This window comes from Tamandua tetradactyla, chromosome 6, assembly GCF_023851605.1.
Source record: "Tamandua tetradactyla isolate mTamTet1 chromosome 6, mTamTet1.pri, whole genome shotgun sequence".
NCBI lineage: Eukaryota > Metazoa > Chordata > Mammalia > Pilosa > Myrmecophagidae > Tamandua > Tamandua tetradactyla.
The window spans coordinates 67185127-67195463 of NC_135332.1; the positions used below are offsets into that span (position 1 = coordinate 67185127).

Below are 10337 nucleotides of genomic sequence, written 5' to 3' on the forward strand. Positions count from 1 at the left end.
GCAAAAAACTTGAGCAGACATCTCTCCAAATATATACAAATGTCCAGAGAGCAAACATGGTCAACATTATTAGCCACGAGGAAAATGCAAATCAAAACCACAAAGAGATACCATTTCATGCCCATTAGAATGGCTGCTATTAAGAAAACAGAAAATAACATGTGTTGGAGAGGATGCAGAGAAATAGGAACATTCATTCATTGCTGGTGGCAATGTAAAATGGTACAGCCAACTATGGAAGACTTTTTGGGAGTTCCTCAGAAAGCTAAGTAAAGAACTACCATATGACCCAGCAATCTCACTACTAGATATCTACCCAAAGAATTGAGAGCAAGGACTTAAACAAATATTTGCATAGTAATGTTCATAGTACCATTATGCACAATTGCCAAAAGATGGAAGCAACTCAAGTGTCCATCAACTGATCAATGGATCAACAAAATGTAGTAAAATGGAATATCATTCAGATGTTAAAAGAATGAAGTTCTGATACATGTGAAAACATGGATGAACCTCGAAGCCATCATGTTAAGTGAAATAAGCCAAACACAAAAGGACAAATATTGTATGATCTCACTGTTTTGAAACAATTAGAATAAGCAAACTCATGGGATCAGAATCTAGAATATAGCTTACCAAGGGACAGGGTGTGGGAGAGAAAGGAAATGGGAAATTAAGTTTTAAAGTGAACAGGGTTCTTATCTGGAATGAGAGCAATGTTTTGACAATGGATGTCAGTGATGGTAGCACAACATTGTGATTTCAGTTAACAGCTATGAAACATATATCTGAATATGATTAAAAGGAAAAATGTTAGATTGTATATATGGCAACACAATAAATATTTTTAAAACTGCATGGAGCTACACTAAACAGTGAACCCTGTTAAACTGTGGACTTCAATTAATAGTACAGTTTTGAAAATGTGCTATCATTAATTGTAACAAATGTTGCACACGAATGCAAGGTATTGATGATGGGATGTTATATAGGAATCCTGCATTTTATGCACGATTGGTCTGTAAACCCACAACTGCTCTAATAAAAAAGAATACATTAAGAAATTAGTAAATTAAGAAATTCTCTGGGCCAAGTTTGAGAGGATGTGGCATCTATAGAGACAGAGTAGGTAGTCATGAAGGCGACAGAAGATAGGCAGCTTTTACATGCAGAAAGAAAGCTGGTTAAAATTAAAATGCCAGAAAGATATAAATTGAAGATAGGCTACTACAGAATCACTAATGTAAAAGGAAGTTTAAGAATTTCTCCTAGAAGTCATAGGTGACACATGTTGACATTAAATGGATGAAGAAAAGAAAGGAGATATGTCTTGTTTATTGGGAATCCTAAAAGTAAAAAAACTAGAGCAGATCAGGGAGAAGAAATCTTAAAAATAATTGTAGAAGAAAATGTTGCTGAAAGGATTAAGAGTTCATATCTTATTGGAAAAGGTTTAGCAAGTAGGAAAAATTATTTGATAAAATCAGACTCATGTCACAGGCCTTGAGCAAGGCAAAAATATTAAACAGAACAGACATGATCCCTGTCGTGGTAGCGCTGAGTCCACCTCAGAAGACAGGCAAATCAACAACGAACAACGTAAAGCATAGGATGTATAATGATGCTAACAGGAGGGAAACTTTCACTTCCAGAAGTGGCATTTGGCACACCTGAGGAATGTGCAGGAATTATCTGGATGAAGAAAACTGTGTCAGTCGGTGATAAGGGGAGTGATCCAAAAAGAAGTGGCAATCTGGGAAAAGACTCAAATGTGAAAGAGAGCATAGCCTGAATCTTTCAAATGTCTAAAAATACATATACAAGCCTGGAAAATCAAAGAAACTCTGAGTTAATGAGGTGGAAGGAAAAATAGAGAGTAGTTTGCCAAAGATCTGGTCATTTGTATGGATCATTTCAACCTTAAGGTTAGGACCAAGAAGTAACACATAGACAAAGACTTTTAGGAATGACTATATTTGTATTTTCAAAAGGGCTCTCAGAGTTCACATAGAGTCAAGAGGCTATCCTGGAGGTCACTCTTACACAAGCTTCAGTTAGACATTGCTACCTATCATAACTTGCCAACCCCCAATCAAAACCATTCCAGCCAATCCTAAGGAACACCTATGGCATTATATAAGATTCTACAAAGGTTCCACACACTAGGGTAACTTTCCATAATACAACCTCCAGATGGATCCCTGGACCAGATAAGTCCTGAAAGGCAGAGGGCCCAGTGTCTCCAGAACATCAACTAGTTCCATCCCCCTATCCCATATTATCAACAGCTCCTTCCAACATGAAAAAGTTAGAATGGGCATAGCCCAAATACCCCTAAAGAAGGGGAGAAAGATCAAAGGTGATGGAGGAGTTATATAGAGAAGGTCGGATTTTACAAACGAGTATGATTGCTGAATCATTATATTGATACTTCTATTTAGTCTCCAGTATCTTAGAGTAGCTAGAAGTAACAACCTAAAATTGTGGAATTGTAATCCATATCAAACTCTGAAACCTGTACTACAACTAATTGTTGTGCTGCGCTTGAAATGTATTGTTTTTTCGTATATGTTATTTTTCACAAAAAAGAAAAAAAAAATATTGTGATGATAATTGCAGAGCTATATGACAAAAACTTAAAAAAAAAAGTGCTCTCTGGGAATACTGCCAAGATTGAATAGTAGAAGAGCAGGACCAGCGGTTGGGAGAACAATCAGTAGGCCATCGCAAGAATTTAAAATTCGCAGAACTTTAAATTCATTGGAAGCAGGTATTAGTGAGAAGAATGTCACCCCATATTTCTTATCTGGAGCAATTAAATAAGTTTTTCTGAAATGGGAACCCTGGGAGAAAGTTTGGATGATGAAGAGTCTACTTTGTACGAGTTGACTTTGATGTGTTAATGAGACGTCGAGTAGGTAGTTGGATCTCGGCCTGGGAGGAGGGAGATATGGCTTTGTGAGTGTCCGGTATATAAATGGCAAATGATGCTTTGGGAGTGGATGGCATTTCCCAAGATATTATAGAGCGAGAAAAGAGTAAGATGGAAGACAGAAAAGAGACCCACCTGCTGCTGATATCTGCAATTGGGGTCACAGGGAAAGCCTTACACTTTTTCTTCAACAATGAGGGGCTATAATGAGGAGATTAGGCAGATGGTACATTCCAGGATGTCGTTGAAAAGCCGAGTCTTTCTCTCTGAAGAGAAAACTTTGACCACATCTGAACTGAAGGGCTGCAGGGGACGTGTATTCAAAAGGAAGAACCAGACTTCAAACATGGTCAGAGGGTGAAGTAATAGAGGATTTAGGATAATTGGTTTCAATGGGCAGAGTAGAAGTTCTTGGGAGGAGGAGAGAAATATGGGAAAAAGCACAAAGAAGCATGTGGAAGTGAGAAGATAAATGAATATCAGTGGGCTACATCTTCTGAAATAAAAAAGGAAAACAGAAGTATGAGATACAATCAAGTATGATGTCTTAAAATTCCAAGTTTAATGGAAAAACACAATCAGTGAGTATTCAAGCAGAAGGAAATCAGCTTCTGTTCTAGTTTGCTAGCTGCCAGAATGCAACACAGAGATGGATTGGTTTTTAATAAAAGAGGATTTATTTTGTTAGTTCTTCAGAGGAAAGGCAGCTAACTTTCATCTGAAGTTCTTTCTTACGTGGGAAGGCTCAGGGTAATCTCTGCTGGCCTTCTCTCCAGGCCCCTGGGTTCCAACAGCTTTCCGGGGGGTGACTTCTTTCTGCATTTCCAAAGGCCTGGGCTGAGCTGCAAGTGCTGAGATGAGGTATGCCAAGCTGCTTAGGCTATACTACCTTGCGTTCTCTCATTTAAGCACCAGCCAATTAAGTCAAACGCCACTCATTGCAGCAGACACGCCTCCTAGCCAACTGCAGATGTAATTAGCAACAGATGAGGTTCATGTACCATTGGCTTATGTCCACAGTAACAAAACTAGGTATGCTCACCTGGCCAAGTTGACAACTGAATGTAACACACGCCTACCCCTTGTCAACTTGGCAACTTCAAGGATCACCTTAAACAGGTGCAAAAAATTCCCTTCTTGCTGTGGACCTGTGAATCTCAAAACAAGTTATCTGATGCCAATATGTGAAGGAGGATAAACACTGGATCCATAGGGAGAAACTGGAAGGAAAACCTGCAGGCAAACACCATTGGATTTCAAAGTCTGAAAGTCATTTATCCTTCGGCTTTAGAAAGTGGCAGTCCCACCCTTTCCGAGGGCCTATGCAGTGGCCCGCCTCTTTCCAAATCAACCTCAGGGAACATCGAGGAGAACACCTCTCGGCTCCACTCTCTCCAGGCATCAGGGCCACCCCTGGGCTCTCTGCCATTTCTGGGGCACACACTCAACACCTCCATGTGGTGGCAGCCAGGCTCTCCCAGTCCCCCAAAGAGCATGCTCTGCCTTCTCTAAGGCTTGAGGCTACACAACTCTTCCACTGCAATGAGATGGGAGGCTCATCCTCACCCTTCAGGGTAAACTCACCCTCTCTATGTATATGGGTGGGTCCACTCTCCTGGCCGAGATTTCTTAGCTTCAGACCCGAGCTTCCAATGGTCCTCACTCTGCAAACTCCAATCTCTCCTTTTTGTGTCCTCCTTTGTCAAGATTGGAAGTGGTTCCATTTACACCAACAGTTTCTTCAAACACTCCAGGACTTCTTCATCAACTCTTCACAGTTCCTCCAAAGTTTTCCCCTTAGCCATCCAAAACACCATTCCAACAGATCTGGCATTTGCAAACCGCAGCAGCACCCCACTATCTGGTACCAAATCTGTTCTAGTTTGCTAGCTGCTGGAATGCAACACACCAGAGATAGATTGGCTTTTAATAAAAGGGGATTTATTTTGTTAATTATTCAGAGGAAAGGCAGCTAACTTTCCACTGAGGTTCTCTCTTATGTGGAAGGCACAGGATGGTCTCTGCTGGTCTTCTCTCCAGGCCCCTGGGTTCCAACAACTTTCCCCGGGGTGACTTCTTTCTGCATTTCCAAAGGCCTGGGCTGAGCTGCGAGTGCTGAGATGAGGAATGCCGAGCTGCTTAAGCTGTGCTATGTTGCACTCTCTCATTTAAGCACCAGCCAATTAAGTCAAACATCACTCATTGCAGCAGACACGCCTCCTAGCCAACTACAGATGTAATTAGCAACAGATGAGGTTCACGTACCATTGGCTTATGTCGACAGTAACAAAACTAGGTATGCTCACCTGGCCAAGTTGACAACTGAATCTAACTAACACAGCTTCTTAAGTGAGAAATAAAGTAGTTTGCCACCAGATGGTTAATCTATGTATCAGAGAACATGGGGCAATACTTCCAGAATTTTGAGATGGAAAAAATATAAGGTCAGAATTTTATACCCAGCTGTTGTTTATGTGAGAGAGCACTAAAAATTCCCAGAAAGGCAATGATGCAGAAAATATAGCAACCAGTATATACATCCTGTAAATTTACTCAGAGAACTCTAGCAAATTAAGAAATGAATTAAAGTTAGGAACCCAACTTCCATAACAAGATGGTAGAATAACATATATACCTCTACATTTTCTCCCCAAATCCCAGGGAAATGACACAAGGAGTATAAAACTGAGATTAAATCCTTAACTGCCCTGGAGAACAGAGAAGGGGCATATCAGAAATTTTAAGGAATTTTGTGAAACTCTAAAGCAGACTGGTTTGACAGGGAAAATAGAGCCAAGAAAATCACAAGCAAATAGAGACATCTGGAAAGGGTCACTGAAGAAGCAAGTACCAGTCTTCCCCACAGAGCCCTGGAAAAACTCCAAGATCATCATCAACTAAGGCTGGAAATATTTGTTGAATGATGTTGAATGAATGAGCAGCCTGTGTGGCAATTAGCAGTATAATTAATTGAAGGATTGCCAGCCCAGCTGGGCTGGTTCTCAGCTTGAGTACACAGAGTGGCTGGATGCAGCTTTTTCTCTCAGGATATAGCACATGAGATCAGCTATCCAAATAAAGCATGGAAGCTGTCTCTAGGAAAGTGAAAAATAATAGGAAAGCATTCTATAGATAAACTAAACACCCTAAAACTTTCTGCTCTCAGAGAAATGTCTTTCCTGGCTTACTCTGATGACTGAGGTGCTCCATGTAATGCTGACATGCTCTTTGCCTGCCCAGCCTGAAAGAAGGTCCATTTTTAGGAATGTCCTTACCCATCCATGCAGAGAATCCCTGAGCATGCTTCCAGAAAGGAGAAAGTCTTGGTGTAGCCTCCACAATTGCTGAGGAAAGCCAGTTGAGTGAGCCCTTGAGATCGACGTAGTCTTCCAGTCTTGTCTTAAGTAGACAAGCAGGCATTTGAGGCCAAGTGTAGACTTAAAGGAACGCACCCATTGGACCACGTGGAACAGAAGGTCCTTGAGAGATGACAAAGGAAGCACAAGGTGACAATCATATTTCAGCTCAGTCTTGAAAAATATTTGCAAAGTTATTGAATATATGACAAGATAATAATCATATTTCAACCACAATCTTCAAAAATATTTGCAAAGTTATTGAATATTTGACAAAAAGGACAATCTTCTGTGGAAATGAATAGAATGATAAAGTGTGTGAGAAATTAAAAATATGAATATTTCAGAAGGACTGACTAGTATAATAAACCAGGCTGAAAATGAATAGTGAAGAAATCTAGAATGTAATAACAGCAAAAATATGAAAAAAATATTAAGTAACCTTTTTCCACCTCTAGAAACACATAAGATTTTCAGTTTTTGTAATTCACAATTTCACTATGAGTATCAACTGTATCATGGTGTATTATTTTTTTAGAACAGGTAAATTTTTTTTTATAATATTGTGATTTACTTCCTCCTCCCACAATCGGGTTTTCTCCTCATGGAGCTTCTGGTTAATGCTTTTTGAATTACCGAATACGTTTACCATATCTCTTAGATTTATTATGAAAAAAGGACTATCTCATTTTTATTTTAAAACATTTGAATATGTTCTTGTGCTTAGAAGGCAAAATTAAAGATTTTTATAATTTATCTTCTTCTTTTTGGTTGTCTGAGTTTTGAAAAATATAAATGCAAAGTTTTAAATAGTTAAAAACCTATAGCTTATAAAATATACTTAATTGAGTTTAATTTCTTTGCAGTTTTTGTGGCTGGTTCTTTAATTTTTTGTTCTTTTTCTTTTTTTAAGGCGTTTGGAATGTTTTGTTATAAATACATGGGCACAGAATTTAAAGAGCCAAATATATAGACAAGATTTGGTGTGCAAATCATGAATCTCCTTCTGGCCACCCCATTTCCTCCTCCTTTAATTTCAGGAAACCACTATCAACCTTTTCTGCTAATTCTTGTGATATTTACCTCTATGTCTCCAACTAATGCTCTGGTCTTACTGTTTCATGATTTTTTTACTTTAAAATTCCAATTGTCTTCCTGCTTGGTAAGATGAAGATATAACTTTGTTTTTCATCCCTTTAGTCCTCTCCATAGAATCACATCCTTCTCTCTCTTTTAATCTTTCAATAAAAGTATACTATACATTTAATTTCATCAAATATTCATTGCTTAAATGAAATTGTGATAATTGTGTATATAGTATTAAGAGATAAGCTTAATAAATGGTAACTTTTTCTTTCCTGCAAACTTTTCACATTTTCCCGATGTTAATAATTAACTTATTGTTCATTTGTTTGCTTAGTTTCCTATCACAAATTTAACCATAGTTCTACAACAGTGATTTGAATCTCTTCTCATTAAATTCACTCTCACTGGGTATGTTAACACTTTCATCTACTTGGAGAAACTTCTCTGGGATCTTTCTAATCCTGCTACCTTAAGGAATGGTTCTTTTCCACAAGGGTGCTTTTAGTTTTTTCCTGTGGCATCATCCTGGGGGTTTTCTTTACTTTTCTTTTGAGTACAATGTCCTTTATTTGTTATCTACATCTTCTTTCTTGGTTTATTCCCTGATTTTGGTGGAGCACATCCTCCAGTGGCTTCCTTCAGAGAAATACATAAGAAGTAAAATTTTTACAACTTTTAATTTCTGAAAACAAGTGTTTTTATTTTACCCTGATGCTTGATGGATAGTTTGGCTGGATACATAATTTTAGGAATAGGAATAGAGATAAGAAGACATTGCTCTTTTCTCTTCTAGTTTTCATTACTTGCTACCGAGAAATCTGAAGTCACTGGGAAGTCACTGGGTTTCAATTTTTTGTATTAAATTTATTGTTTTTTCCTCCCTGGGAACTTGTAAGATTTCCTGGTAATCTCCTGTACTTCCTCAATTTTAATCCCTCATCAGTTATAAGAAGCACTATAGCATGGGGCAAACATAAACCCCACTCACGATAAGTTCAAATTATAAGATGGTTCAACTTTCAGTTCAGAAATGCTCTAAGAAAATTATGAATTTTAGAATAATAAAAATGTCCACTAAATGGATGGTTATGACCAATATTGGGAGGTAAATATCAGTTGATTAATGGTAGACCAGTGAGAGATGTTTTGACACTATGTGGAATCGAAAACGTTTCTGGGTCAGCTAGAGCTATAGATAAAAAAAAGTGACCCATTTCCCTGGGAAGGCAGAGGGCGGTGTGGAAGTGAAGGAAGAATCCTGTCTGCAGAGACTGGTGGCAAATTTTGAGACTGACACGAGTCTTGAGGTAACCTACACAGTGAAGGAAATAGTAGCTGGATGAGACCTATTATCCCCTCAGTTGGGGAATCCTCGATATTAATCAGACTTAAAACATGTATGAAAAGAAAATCCCACATTTCTTTAAGAGAAGAAGTCCCTTTGGGACTCAAAATAGGTTCATAATTATCATGTGTCTGATCATGATAACAGACTGCAAGAGAAACTAAATTATTTTTCCTGTGGAAAACAACAAATAGCTACAGGAATAAATTCAGGAGGGCAAATTACTTGTCTGGAGTAATTACTGGGCTTAAGCGTGTGTGTCCACCCTGATCAAAATTGAAAAGTGGGCAAAAATGGTACTTTTACTTAACCTAACAGAGTCTCTTTCCTCTTTGTTGGTGCCCCTTCTCCCAGGCTCTGTGCCTATGTCAGAGTTTATCACACCCACCCCAAGGTTAATCCCACGCAAAGTGTGAACAAGTGTGCTTATTGATAAGGCACTTCCCAAAAGTGTGTATACCTTTTTTAAAAAATGGGCTCCGCAAAACCAAATGGAGATTTTATAACAGCGAGATAGGGGTTTGGTCTGAGACTGTCCGGTGTGTCCAATGAAGCTATGGGATAAATAAGAAGTCAGATGCTGGACCAAGAGTGGCTCACACCAAACATTTGAAGGCCAGTGCTGGCCCAAGTGCTGCACAGGCATCATTTCATTTAACACTTACAGTAAAAGTCTAATGGTTAGTGGGCCTCTCTCTCTAGTTTATAGATGAAGAAACTATGCTTTAGGAACCTTGTCACGTGAAGATGCATGATCCAGTTCAGATTTGAACCCAGCGTTATCTAACTGCGGAGCCCACATCCTTGCTTCTCTACAAGAGACTTAAACTTGAACAGAGGACAGAGAACAGTGCCAGGCACCTGCAACAAGCAAGGTCCAAGGATGGCCTGTGGTGCTCCTCATTAGTCTGAGGGAATCCAATAATTAATGATTATTTTTACTAATGAGCCTTATAAAAGATATGGAGGTCAAAATGGCGAGCAGGCCCACTGTTGCAGCATCAGGCTGGTGGCTGGATGGTATTCGAAAATGGTATTACAATGCTGCAGAGTTCAGTGAACTGGTGTCAATGAGAGATGATTACAATAGCTGAGTCTGAAGATGGGAAAGAACCTTAAGAAGGTTTCCTGAGAACCTTTATAATGACAAGGTGTCTCATATTAAAAGAACACTCTTCCTAAGCATAAGATGGCAGATCTTGCCTAAAGAGCAGTGGACAAAATATGAGGAGGATAAATTCTATCTCGAATCATATCTGAAAGAAGTTATTCAGGAAAGGAATGAGAGAGAAGAATGGGCAAAGAAATAATCATGTCATTGAAATGATGCAGCGCTCCCCAAAGTACTTTGATGTAGATGAGGAAAGCAAAGTTTATAGAGGTCAGGAAACTTGCACAACGCTGTTCATTCACGGGAATAAAATAGTGTACAACTCCAAAATTTAAGCTAGAAACCACAGTGGAAGCTGCATTATGAAAAAAAATTGTTGCAGCATTGTATATAGAAGTGAAAAATTTGGGGCAGTGTGAATTTTCAACAATAGGACATGATTAAGCAAGCTATGGTAAGTATGTTTATAAAGACTACTTTAAAATTTGGAAATCTCTTCTGATATTA

At 38.7% G+C, this 10337-nt stretch overlaps 1 pseudogene; it reads left to right on the forward strand.

The window, feature by feature from the left end:
* The first annotated feature begins 9693 nt into the window (after positions 1 to 9693).
* On the forward strand, positions 9694 to 10029 carry LOC143686097 (cytochrome b-c1 complex subunit 7 pseudogene; annotated as a pseudogene).
* The last annotated feature ends 308 nt before the right edge of the window (positions 10030 to 10337 follow it).